The sequence below is a fragment of the Cervus canadensis genome, chromosome X (genome assembly GCF_019320065.1).
Source record: "Cervus canadensis isolate Bull #8, Minnesota chromosome X, ASM1932006v1, whole genome shotgun sequence".
NCBI lineage: Eukaryota > Metazoa > Chordata > Mammalia > Artiodactyla > Cervidae > Cervus > Cervus canadensis.
Genome location: NC_057419.1, coordinates 99,506,626 through 99,520,073, shown reverse-complemented (window position 1 = coordinate 99,520,073; position 13,448 = coordinate 99,506,626). Strand labels below are relative to the sequence as shown.

Below are 13,448 nucleotides of genomic sequence, written 5' to 3'. Positions count from 1 at the left end.
ATTGTAGGAAGATTGTTGCATTTGTTTCACACCCTCACCATTATTTATTATTGCCAGCTTTAAAATTTTAGCCATTTACTGTGGTTTTAATTTATGTTTACCTGATGGTTAGTGATGTCGAGCACCTTTTCATGTGTCTGTTGGTCATTTATTTCATTGTTTCTTCATCTGTTTACATGTCTACCAATCACAGTCTTGGCAACAATACACCTGGGAGTCATACAAGGGGGTGGAGAAGAGATGGAATCAAGGGATAGGACGCTATCTTACTGCTTCATGATGACACCAAGAGTTGTGAAATGGTTTACTGTTAGTCTTCCGAGTCACTGATTTTATCCACTAGGATGACACTAGCTGCTTTTAAGAAATCCCCAGAACTTCAGTGACTTAACAAGATGGAGGTAGGTTTTTGCTCACCTAACTGTCCAAGGAGGGTATTCCTGCAAGGTAGGCAGCCTTTCAAATGGTTATTTAGGACTCCAAGCTTCTTCTGTCATGTGCCTCTTCTATCTTTGTATCTTTGGTACATGGTTTCCAAGGACTTTATGCTTCTCTTCATCAAGCCAGGAAAAGGGAAAGAGTGGGGCTAGGGGAGGGCAGCAGTGGACAATAGGAAGATGTTTATGAATTAGGCAAAGAAATGGCATATAGATCTCTCTTCCTATTCCACTGTTGAGAACTTAATCACATCTAACTGTAAGGGAGGCTAGCAAGTGGCAGAGTGGGGCTTTGAACCCAGATATTCTGGCTCAAAGGTCTGTTTGCTGCTCCAGTCTAGCCCATCTCCAGCTGCTGTGTGTATGCTCAGTTGTTCTGTCGTGTCTGACTCTGTGACCCCATGGACTGTAGCCCACCAGGTTCTTCTGTCCATGGGATTTTCCAGGCAAGAATACTGGAGTGGGGTGCCGTTTTCTGCTTCAGGGGGTCTTCCTAACCCAGCGATCAAACCCACGTCCCTTGAGTCTCCTGCATTTGCAGGTGGATTCTTTACCGCTGCCTTGCTGGTATGGGAGAGACATATGTGATCAATATATCCCAAATATCATTTCAGTATATAATCAGTATAAAATTAAGGTATTTTACATTTTTGTACTGAATCTTTGAAATCCAATATATATTTTATAATTCCCTCCTATCTCAAATTGGAAGCTGTTTTCATTGGAAATATTTAGTATTTAGATTTTATAAACTATACTGAATATAGTAAATTATGATTTAATACCCAATATAGATTCACATACTCAAGTTGTTTCAGATACACTGAAGTTTCCCAATAGCCAAATCAAGCCTCAAGCTTTGCATTAAGTAAAATAAAGTTTAGAAAATTCAGTTTCTCAGTTGAACTAGCTGTGTTTCAAGTGCTCAGTAGCCACATGTGCTTAGTGGCTAAGACTCTTTTAGCAACAGTGCAATTCTAAAGTCTAGACTAAATTCAGACTGTAAGCTCTAGGAAGGCAGGGACTTCTGCCTGGAACTGAGAAAGTGCTCAAGAAATATTTGTGGTTTGAAAATAATGTCATCCTATTCTGAAGTTGGTAAGAGTTGAGAGTGAGGTTTAATAAATAATTTAATTGAATAGCTGGGAGGAAGCCAGGCTTCCAAAGCCAAGATTTTGCCTCAAAAATTTAATTATTCTTAATAAGCATTTAGAGTATGCTTATTATATATAAATATAGGATTTATTTTTATTTATATATTCATTATATATTATGTGTATTTGTTTTTAAATATATATTATTTATTTTATATATTATATAGCATTATATATTTTAATTATATATTATATATAAATATAGCATTTATATATAGCATTTATTATTATTAAATACAGCATTTATACATGCAGTGATTTAGGCCATAATGGCTATACATTTTTGGAAGATGTCTTTTTCCACCCAAGTGGCTGGCAACTCTTGTCAAATTGCATATTAATCACCACATAGTGGATTAGCTAAACAACTATGGAGGAAAATGTTCAAAGTTGATTTTTCTGCAATTCATTGGTTTGAATTTGGGGAATAGAAACTAAAGGAAAAGAAAGTTAAAACAATTAAGGTTCAAATTCTGAAAAATAATCATACATCCTATTTCATGTCGCTCTGCAGAGGAAACTATTTTGTTGTGTTACAGAGGCGTACACATGTAATTTAACAACAACAACAACAAAATGTTTTTTGAAAAAAAAAAAACCTGAAAAAAGAACTATATTCTTTGAGAATGAGAGTTTTATATATTAATGTTCTTATGTTTTTCCCACTAATTACCCAGACTTTACTAGTTCAGTGCTCTACTCAAGTCACACTTCTTTTGCAAAGTCTGTCTTGTTTACTGTACTTCACAGTGCTTCCTCCCATCCCAGAACTCATAGACTCAAATCTTTTGTTGTCCAAATATATATCTACAGTGTTGTGAATTGTTTCTCATTTGACTCATGTCATGTCTAGCCATCTCAACTCAGTCCTCTCAGTATTTAACAAGTAACAGTTGCTCAACTTGTGCTTGAGTACGCAAAAAAATGACAAATGGAAATCCTGACTGACAGCCTTCTTAAGAACCTCTGACTGTTCCCATGCTTTGAGTTCAAATTGCTTTACTGCATCCTTCTTGACTTGAGTAGTGAGAACAGTTCAGCTGAGCTGGAGAGCTAACTGCCAAGTGCTGGAGTACTGCATTAAACAGGTCAAAATGAAAGTGAGTCACGTTTTTAACCGCTTACGGCGTTTGTATAGACAAGGGTCTGAACTCAAAGGCTCACTCTGATCCACTTCTTGCTGTGGAATGGCCTACTTGTTGAGGGTTGGACGGATCAGCACAGATGTTGGGAGTTGTCTCACTGTTTAGGGAGCCCTGAACAAAAGGCACTTGCAGACTTATGGACCCAGAGGTTGGGAAAAGGAAGAAGGAAAGGCTAGGAATTGGAAACTACTGAGTCAGGGTCTAGAAAATTGTCTTCTAGTTTTTTCCCATAAGAAAACTTCCAGATAGAGGTGCCTGGGCCAGAAATGCAGATGTGTTTAACAGCACCGCCATCCAGGGGGACCTGAATCCTTGTCTGCAACAACTTTCAGAGATGGTAATGCATTGTGTGTTGATTTTGTATCAAATCTGATATGGGGAGGACACCTTTGTTATGAAGCCCACCAAGGGAAGTCTTTGTAATTGCTTATGGTCAGGCCTAAAAAATCGGTGATTTTTGGCTGGGACATGGACTCCTTATGTATGAAATCTGTACTCAGGACCTCAAACTACCCTTATCTGTTCCAGGGTGGACATTTCCCAACATTTTAATATCTTTGATATCAGGATGTATTTTATAATTGATGTCATCCAGATAACAGTTGTGATTTAATTGATGCTTTGGGATAAAAATCAAGAAAGTACCAGCATACTCAGCCCTAAAAAGGAATGAATTTGGGTCAGTTGTAGTGAGGTGGGTGAAATTAGAGTGAAGACAGAAAGAGAAAAACAAATGTCATTTATTAATTCATGGAATCTAGAAAAAAGGCACTGATGAACCTATTTGCAGGGAAGGAATGGAGACAGAGGTCTAGAGAATGGACTTGTGGACACGGGGAAGGTAAGGGTGGGATGAATTGAGAAAGTAGTGCTGAAATGTATACACTATCAAATAGTGAGAAGTTCCTGTATAGCGCAGAGAGCCCAGCCTGCTGAAACAAGGCAGAGGATGCAGACTGAAGCTGCCTAGAACTTGGTTTGGTTTCCCTCAACCACCCCAGTGCATGCCTCAGTCCATGGCAAGCACCCAAGCACCAGATAAAGAATCCAGAGCATTAGTAATAAGAATGCTAACTGAACTAAGGAAAAGAATCGATGAACACAGTTTTAATAAGGAACTAGAAAATGAATAAAAGAACCAGTCAGGACTGGAGAATACAGTAACAAATGAAAAACATACTTGAAGGAATAAACAGCAGACTAAGGATACAGAAGAACACAGTGATACAGAAGACAGAATAAGGGAAATTGCGCATTCGGAACAGGAAGAAGGTGGCTCCGGTGGTGAAGAGTCCACCTGCGGTGCAGGAGACTCAGGTTCGATCCCTGGGTCAGGAAGATCCCTGGGGAAGGAAATGGCTACCCACTCCAGTATTCTTGCCTGGAGAATTCCACAGACAGAGGAGTCTGGAGGGCTACAGTCCATGGGGTCGCATAGAGTCAGGCACGACTGAACAACAAACACACACATACAAGGAAACAACACAAGTGATGTGGAAGACAGCATAAGGGAAATCCCCCAATCAGAACAGGAAAAAGAAAAAGAAAGGGAACAATTTAGGGTACCTGTTGGAAAACAGCAGGTATACTAATATTCACATTATAGGTGTCCCAGAAGAAGAGAGAGAAAGATGTGTTGAAAATGTAATTTGATTAAATTGTGGCTTAAAAATGTCTGAATCTGAAGAAGGAAACAGATATCTAGGTATGAGAGGCACAGTGAGTTCCCTAAAATTTGTGAACTCAGACCCATTCCAAGATATAATTAAAACAGCAAAATTTAGAATTTTAAAGGCAGTCAGAACAGACTCATATAAAAGGGAATTCCCATAAGGTCATCAGCTGATTCTTCTGCAGAAACTTTGCAAGCCAGAATGAAGTGGCATGGTTTATTTAAGGTATTGAAAGGGGGAAAACCTACAATTTAGGATAATCTGCCCAGCAAGATTATAATTCAGAGTTGGAGGAGAAATAAAGAACTTCTCAGACAAGTAAAAGTGAAAAGAATTCATCAATACTACACCAACCCTAAAAGAAATGTTAAAGGATTTTCTATAGGTGGAAAGAAAAGGCTGCAAGAAGAAGAACTTATAGGCAAGGAAAAATCCAATTAGTAAAGGCAAATATATAGTAAAGATTGTGAATCAACCACTTAAGTAAGCTTGTGTAAAGATTAAAAGACAAAAAGAAATTCTAAAATCAACCATAACTATAATAAATAGTTAAGGGATAAACATGAAGATGTAAAATATGACATCAGAAATACAAAACTGCAGGCGAGAGGAGTAAAAAAATGTAACTCTTTTAGAATGTGTATGAACTTAATGACTACCAGTTTAAAACAATAGATATAGGCCAACATATGTGAACCCCATGGTAACAACAAATCATAGACCTACAATAGATATGCAAAAACTGGAGAGAAAAAGACTTAAGCATACCGCTGAAGCAATCAAACCACGAGAGAAGAGTCTAAAGGAAGAAGAAAACAGAAGAACTGCAAAAACAACCAGAAAACAAGTAACAAAGTGGCAATAAGTGTATTTAAATGTCAATAGACCAAATGGTCCAATGGAAAGACAAAGAGTGTCTAATTGGATAAAAAATAAGACCCCTGTATATACTGCTTGCAGGAGACTCACTTCAGAGCTAAAGCCACACATGGAAAGAAAGTGAGGTGATGGAAAAGAAGATTTCCTGAAAATAAAAATAGCAAGAAAGCTGGGATAGCAATATTCATATAAAACAAAATAGGCTTTAAAACGAAGCCTGTGACAAAAGACAAGGCCATTATATAATAACAAAAGGATCAATACAATCAGAGGATATGACATCTGTTAACATGTGTGCACCTTATATAGGAGCATCTAAATATATAAAGCAAATATTAACAGACATAAAGGGAGAAGTTGACATTGATAATAGGTGACTCTAACACCCCCATTTACACTGGTGGACAGATCATCCAGACAGAAAATAAGGACACAGTAGTAGTAAATGATACATTAGATCAGTTGTGCTGAATAGATATGTATAGGACATTCCATCCAAAACCAGCAGAATGCACATTCTTTTCAAGTGTACATAGAACATTCTCTAGGGTAGATCCTATGCTAGGCCACAAGTTTCAACAAATTTAAGAGCATAGAAATTATTTCAGGCATTATTTTCTGACCACAGTAGTATAAAACTAGAAAACAACTACATTAAGAAAAACGGGGAAAAAACCAAACACAGAGAGTAAACAATAAGCTACTAAAAAAACAGTGAGACAACAAAGAAATAAAAAAGGAAATCAGAAAATACTTCAAGACAAAAATACAACTTTCCAAAATCTATGAAAGCAAATGTGTGTCACATCCCACTCTTTGTAACCCCACATGGACTGTAGCCCACCAGCCTCCTCTGTCCTCCTCTCTCCAAGCAGGAATACTGGAGTGGGTAACCATTCCCTTCTGAAGGGATCTTCCCAACCCAGGGACCTAACCCAGGTCTCTTGCATTGCAGGCAGATTCTTGACCACCTGAGTCACCAGAGAAGCCCAAAATCTATGGGACACAGCAAAAACAGGTCCAGAAGAGAAGCTTCTAGCAATGCAGGCAACCTCAGGAGACATGAAAAGTCTCAAGCAACCTAGCGTACTATCTATAGGAATTAGAAAAAGAAGAACAAAGCCTGAAGTCAGTGGAAGGAAGGAAATAGTAAAGATCAATCAGGAAATGAAATAGAGCCCCCCTAGAGAAGAAACCAATAGAAAAGATTGATGAAGGCATGAACTGTTTTTTGAAGCAATGAAAAACAGAATTGATAAGAATCGGTAAGGCTTTAGCCAGTTGCCATGTCAGGCTATTACACATCTCTACCAGAAACATGTTATTTTTATAATTTTTCCATTTACTTTCAATGTACTGCTAAACTGTTCCTTTCTCTTACTTTCTGGGATCCATTTGCCTTAGGGCACAATTAATGGCTCCTCTTTCCCGTTTCCTGTAGCACTTTATACACACATTTAACAGCACTTGCCACTTTGTTCTATAGTGCCTTGTTTATTCTTGCCTGGAGAATCACATGGACAGAGGAGCCTGGTGGGCTACAGTCCACAGGGTCGCACAGAGCCAAACACGACTGAAGCGACTTAGCACAGCACAGCACACAGCACCTTTGTTTATGAGTCTGTTTTCCTACCTAAGTTGTGAATGTTTCCTAGTTGAGACCTCTGCTTTCCTCAACTTTGTTTCCACAAGCTCAAGCATAAGATCTGACACTGACTTATGTTTGTGGAGTTGAGTTGAAAGGCTGGAATGCATGGGTTTCATCTCTCCTCCTCCAACCTCAATGTTACTTTCTTCAAGTGTATTGATTTGCCATTCTAGCCAGCACTGTCTCCTGTTGTGCTCTGTCCCATGCTTTCTGTCATATGCTCAGATTGACTTTAGCCCCTATCAGTAAACTCCTGCTGCCATAGCTTCAATGGTCCCTAAAAGTCCAAGTTGCCTTCTTCCTTCAGTTGACATTTATCTTCTCTATTGCATGTGTTATTTGTGGTAATCATGTTTTATAAAGGCACTGTGGACTCGGAGTTAGTGAATACTGAACACTTCTCCCTCGTGGAAACACAGGGTTGAGTTCCTGTGAACCTCTGGTCACGACATTGGTGTCAGATACTCAGCACATAACCTTGTTGTATATGTGTTTCCATTTAAAGGCACCTAGTTCAATGTATCGGAGAAGGCAATGGCACCCCACTCCGGTACTCTTGCCTGGAAAATCCCATGGGCAGAGGAGCCTGGTAGGCTGCAGTCCATGAGGTCACGAAGAGTTGGACAGGACTGAGCGACTTCCCTTTCACTTTTCACTTTCATGCATTGGACAAGGAAATGGCAGCCCACTCCCGTGTTCTTGCCTGGAGAATCCCAGGGACGGCGGAGCCTGGTGGGCTGCCGTCAATGGGGTCGCACAGAGTCGGACACGATTGAAGTGACTTAGCAGCAGCAGCAGCAGCAGCTGTTCACTGTATATTGTTGGTGCATCAACCTTGAAGTCACAGCCAACAGCAGTATAACTCACACCTGAACAAAGGTTGTCTAACACACGTATGTCCTGTCAAGCACATCATGAGCTTCTCCTTAGGACCACTAGACAGCTCTTCAGCACTACGCTTGAGGGCCATTTTAAATGGCGAAATCACCATCAAAACGCACGCAAAAATGTGAAAACTGTGGCACTGAACAGATCATGAAAAGAAAGTTTGTACAGTACAAGAGCAGTGTTACTTATTCAACCTCAGCATGGAATGTATGCTTCTTGCCACTGCTTATGTCTGTGAATGACCATGGCACAGCTCAAGGACTGATTCTGGGGACACAGTGAATTTTAGAGAGTTGGTGAATTTGCAAATATGAATCTATGGGTAATGAGGATAGATTGTGCCCCCGTAGTATCTCATCTTCTGAAATTATGAGATTCATGGCACAGATCTTGCTTCTTGGTGGCCTCCCTTTTAGGTGATTTTAGGTTTCAACTTTCTCATGTTTCTTCATCCCGCTGCCGCTTGACTCACTTCTCATACTCCAAAACTTTTTGACCTCTCTTATTGCCATGTTTTGTTGTCTCTTCTCCCATTTGTTTTGTTTGTGTGACTTTGTAGCTTTCCTCTGCCTTTACCGTCATTTTCATGGAGTTATCTGATAGAGCAGAGAGAAAAGTATGTATCCAATCAACCATGGAGCCAGAATTTTATTGTATAACATCATTAGTCACGTGTTATATGTATAATAAGTTTACTAAGTAATTGTTGAATAAATTAAAGAGCTGCTATTTTTATGCAAAAATGTACCTGTCCTAGATAGTACATTATAGCGGTATTTTTTTAGTACCTCATAGTTTACTATGTTAAAGAAAAAACAAACAAACTTTCTCCTCCTTACTTCTGCTAACCTTTCCTACTTAGTAGAACATTGGCTAAGGAAGATGGGAAATAAATTTAAATTAAGACATATATGGGGACGTCCCTGGTGGCACAGTGGATGGAACACTGCCAACGTAAGGGACATGGGTTTGATCCATGGTCCAGAAAGATTCCACATACCTCAGAGCAACGAAGCCCATAAGCTGCAACTCCTTAGCCTGCATGCTTCAACTACTGAAGCCCAAGTGCCTTTTCTCTGCAGTAAGAGAAGCCACTGCAGTGAGAAGACTGCACCCTGCAAGAAGGACTAGCCCCTTCTCGTCACAACTGGAGAACGCCCATGCAGCAGCCAAGAGCCAGCACAGCCATAAACGAATAAATACTAAGTTTAAAAAATTACTAAATAAAAAACCATATTCAGCTGGAGCGCATATCTTGTTTTAAAGCTTAGGTTTCTTTCCTTTTGCATCATTTTTTCCATAGACAGTTCCATAGACTTTATGATTTTGTCAGTTACAAAAAGATAAAATTATAATGCCTAAAGTGATCCCAGAAACCATCAGATTTAACCTTTGATTTATAGGATACCGAGAGTCAGGCTGTCTTGGTTCAGTTCTTGGCTCTACTACTTGATTTGGACAAGTGTCTTTTTCTGGCCTCTGTATCTTCATCTATAAGATGAGAGGAAAAATATAACTGATGTCATAGAATTGTTGTGAAGACTGAGATAATTTCAAGTCTGTAGTACTATGACTGACATGTAGTAAGATCTCCATATATATTTAATTATTATATTAAGTCACTTAATTAGTAATTTAGCTGGCTTCCAGCCCCCCAGTTTAGTATACTTAATATTGGGTTGGTCGAAATGTTTGTTTTTCCGCAACACTGGATGAAAAACCCAAATGAACTTTTTGGCCAACCCAACACATGCTTAGGAATTATAAATCTCTTTTTCCAAGTTAGCTACCACTATTTTCTCTCCATCTCTTTCTTCATTTAAAGATCATTGCATGATGATATATTTCTGAAACTAAACATACTCTTAGCATTTCACCCATTACCACCTGCATTTGTAAGGACTTCCTGTATAGAACATTTTAAATTTAGTCATTCCTTGTAGTTGTTTATGGCACTTTCAGATAGCACTTTTTTCTGTAAAGTTGAGTGGTCTCACAGAAGCAGATTTTTTTAAAGTTACAATAATGCACTCCATTTCCCAGCATAAGTGGGTAAGTGCCACCCTGGCTTGAGCTGGGCTTAAAAGCAAAGGAAAAGCCCTTGGACCAGAGAGGAAACACTCGCATAACTGTGTTGATAAATTACAAACCACTCTCCTTGCTCTCACTTGTGCTGTGGAAGACAGGGCACCTTTGATGTGGATCTTTTTAAACAGCAGAACCTCTGTGGGATACCACCCCACACAGGAAGGTGAGTATCAGGCCACAGAACCTGATAACGCAAACACCTGCAGATTTGGTCCCTTCTTCTATTATATGAGGGTTTATTTCTGCTTTCTTCAATAAAGTTATCGGTCAGAACTCGCTGCATGACTTACTCTGTAGTTAGATTGGTTATTGATGGTGACAAGGAATCTAATCTTCTGGCAGTATATCTTTTTTCAAATGGTGGCGCTAGGGTGGGAGATGGTGGAGGACAGTGATCAGGGGCTGGGGAAAATATAGGAACGTTAAAGGTTTATCTTTCTGGGAGCTTGAGGCTGTAGAAAATTAGACCTAGGAGATTCAGAAGAAAATCCCTGTGTGTAATGGCATTTTGTGGCAGGAGGACTGAGGGAGAGTAAACCAATAATAACTTCTGCTTGATTTTGATGGAGAGAATCTAGGCTTTAGAATAAGAGAAGCGTAAGTTTGAATCCAGCCATGGGGTCGCAAAGAGTCGCATACGACTGAGTGACTGAACTGAAAATGAAACTGAAGTCACTTACAAACTATGAGAGTTTTGGACTGATGAAGTGATACTGTGAGCCACAACTTCCATATCTGTAAAGCAGGGGTAATAATACCAACTCTGCAGGGATTTTAGGAAGGACAGGTGTAACTTATGTAATGCAATTAGGACTTTGTAGACTTTGTAGTAATGTCGCATCATACTTGTGTTCTTGCCAATCTTGCTGCTAGCTGTCTCAAAGTATTCATTGTGTGAAAGCAGCCTGAACCTCAAATGGGTTTATACTCTGAAACTGAATGCAGTTTCCTGATAACTCTTTTTAAAAGTAATTGAGATATAATTAACTTATTAGTTTCAAGTATACAACATAATGATTGAATATCTGTATGCAGTGTGACATGATCACCACATTAAGTCTATTTAAGGTAACATGTATGGTGGCACTAATGGTAAAAAACATGCCAGCCAATGCAGGAGATGTAAGGGATGTGGGTTCGATCCCTAGGTTGGGAAGATCCCCTGGAGGAGGGTGTGGCAACCCAATATTCTTGCCTGGAGAATCCCCATGGATAGAGGAGCCTGGCAGGCCCCAGTCCACAGGGTCGCAAAGAGTCGGCCACGACTGCAGCGACTTAGCATGCACACATACCACCATACATAGTTACAAAAGTTTTCTCTCGTGATGAGAGCCTTTAAGGTCTACTGCCATGAAAGTGAAAGTTGCTCAGTTGTGTCCGACTCTTCGACACACCACGGACGGAATTCTCCAGGCCAGAATACTGGAGTGGGTAGCTGTTCCCTTCTCCAGGGCATCTTCCCAACCTAGGGATCGAACCCCGGTTTCCCACATTGCAGGCGGATTCTTTACCAGCTGAGCCACAAGGGAAGCCCATACATGGTCACAAAACTTTTCTCTTCTGATGAGAGTTTTTAAGGTCTACTGCCATAGCAACTTTCAAATATACAGCACAGTATTATTAACTAATATTAACATATTAGTCACCATGTTGACAGCTCTTAATCTCATCTTGATAAGGTACATAAGCATTTCCTCACCCAAAAAGAAGATACAGTTAGTTTACTAGGCTGAAATTGTCAATATGTGACTGTTTCAGACTTATGAAAATAGCATTTTTGTATAATTCAACCTAAAAGTATGTTACTATCCCTAGAATTTACTTCTTTGTCCATCCTTTAAAAACTCAATCCCATGCTCTGCACAGTTTGTGGCACAGCATGGGTATCAGCACACATTAACTGAGGAAATGTATGAATGAATGAATGAAAGCCGGGTCATATAGTGATATTTTGGTGTGCAGGCGAAATCAGGTAAAACAGCCTCCAGGACACAGCCTTGAGTGGGAACTGAAGCTCCAAAGAACAGCCTGCGTGTGGGGTGGTGGAGGTGTTTGTGTGTGTGTAATGGGCAATTGGAAAACAGAGATGGAAACCAGCCATGCTATTGCTTCTGGTTGGGTGATAAGAGATAGAATATGGAGAGGAAGGGATAGTTTCACATCAGCTGGCAAGAGCAGAGTCTCTTCCTTTGTTTTCTTGTCTCCAGCCACTGCTGAAGCCAGCAATAATTGGTTGGTTTCACTTCCAGTCATTGTACTCCTAACAGTAGCTACTACTTTAAAGATAAGACACTAAAAATTACTCAAGTGGCATCACTTTATGTTCTGAGTCCTTTGGTTCAGTATGGAATATTCACAGTGTTGTTTGAGAATTCCAGAGCTCCTGTTGTATTCAAATCAGGCACCACTAATGAGAAGGTGTGTATTTCCTAGGAAGTGCCTCCTTAGTGGAGACAGTTATTCAAAGCTGCTGCATTTTAAAAGTTAGCACTGATGAGTCAGGCAATGAAGGTAATGGTTTAATGGTTCTCCTTAAGAGCTCAGGATAATCTTCGTGAATTTTCTGTAGCCCACAGTCTTGCTGCACCCAGAATTGCTCAGATTTGGGGAGGCTGATTACCGCATGTAAGACTTCATGAGACTGGTAGGTTTAAACAAAGGAGGGTAGACTTTTCTAATTACTAGAAGACTTACATCCTTTGTTCAGGATCGGGACTTTTGCTAAATTATCAATAATCAGAAATGGCTTCACAGAATCAGAGCAGTCATGGAAATTTTGGGTTTTGAGGTATCTTTCATCAAGGCTGTGGTGAAGTCTAATGATTGTCCTGTTATAGCGTACAGCTGACCCTTGAACAACATGGATTTTAACTGTGTGTCTTGTTTTCAATAGTAAATACTGTCGTACTACACTGTTCATGATTGGTTGAATCCAAGGTTGTAGAACCTCAGATGGGGAGGAACTGGGTGTGTGGACAGAAGTTATGTGAGTGGATTTCTGACTGTGTGGAGAGCCTGTGCTCCTAACTTTGGCATCACTCAAGGTCAACTGTATGTCACTGCAGCAATGGAAAACTTCATAATTTCCTCCCATGGATATTGAGTCACTCAGTTGTGTCCAACTCTTTGTGACCCCACGGACTGCAGCCTGCCAGGCTCCTCTGTCCATGGGATTCTCCAGGCAGGAAGAGTGGAGTGGGTTGCCATTTCCTCTTCCAGGGGATCTTCCTGACCCAGGGGTCGAAACTGCATCTCCTGTGTTGCTGGCAGATTCTTTACCCCTGAGCCATCAGGGAAGCCCAATGAACACCAATGAACACTGCCAACTTTTTTTTCTGTGACCTCTCCTTTCCATTCCCATAGTCTCCTTCCATTTAGGATACATTTAGTTGAATAAATTCCTGCAACTAAATGACAGTGTTAATTTTCCAGATCCAACTCTCTTGAGTGTACACCCAGGCTTCCTTGGAAGAAGTTCAGAGGGAAGTCAAGTTTTTCAAATGCCATTTTACAAATACATTCTTGATTTACTCCCA

At 39.9% G+C, this 13,448-nt stretch overlaps 1 pseudogene; it reads left to right on the top strand.

The window, feature by feature from the left end:
* The first annotated feature begins 395 nt into the window (after positions 1-395).
* LOC122435671 overlaps positions 396-13,448 on the top strand; it is a 37,459-nt pseudogene continuing 24,406 nt past the window's right edge.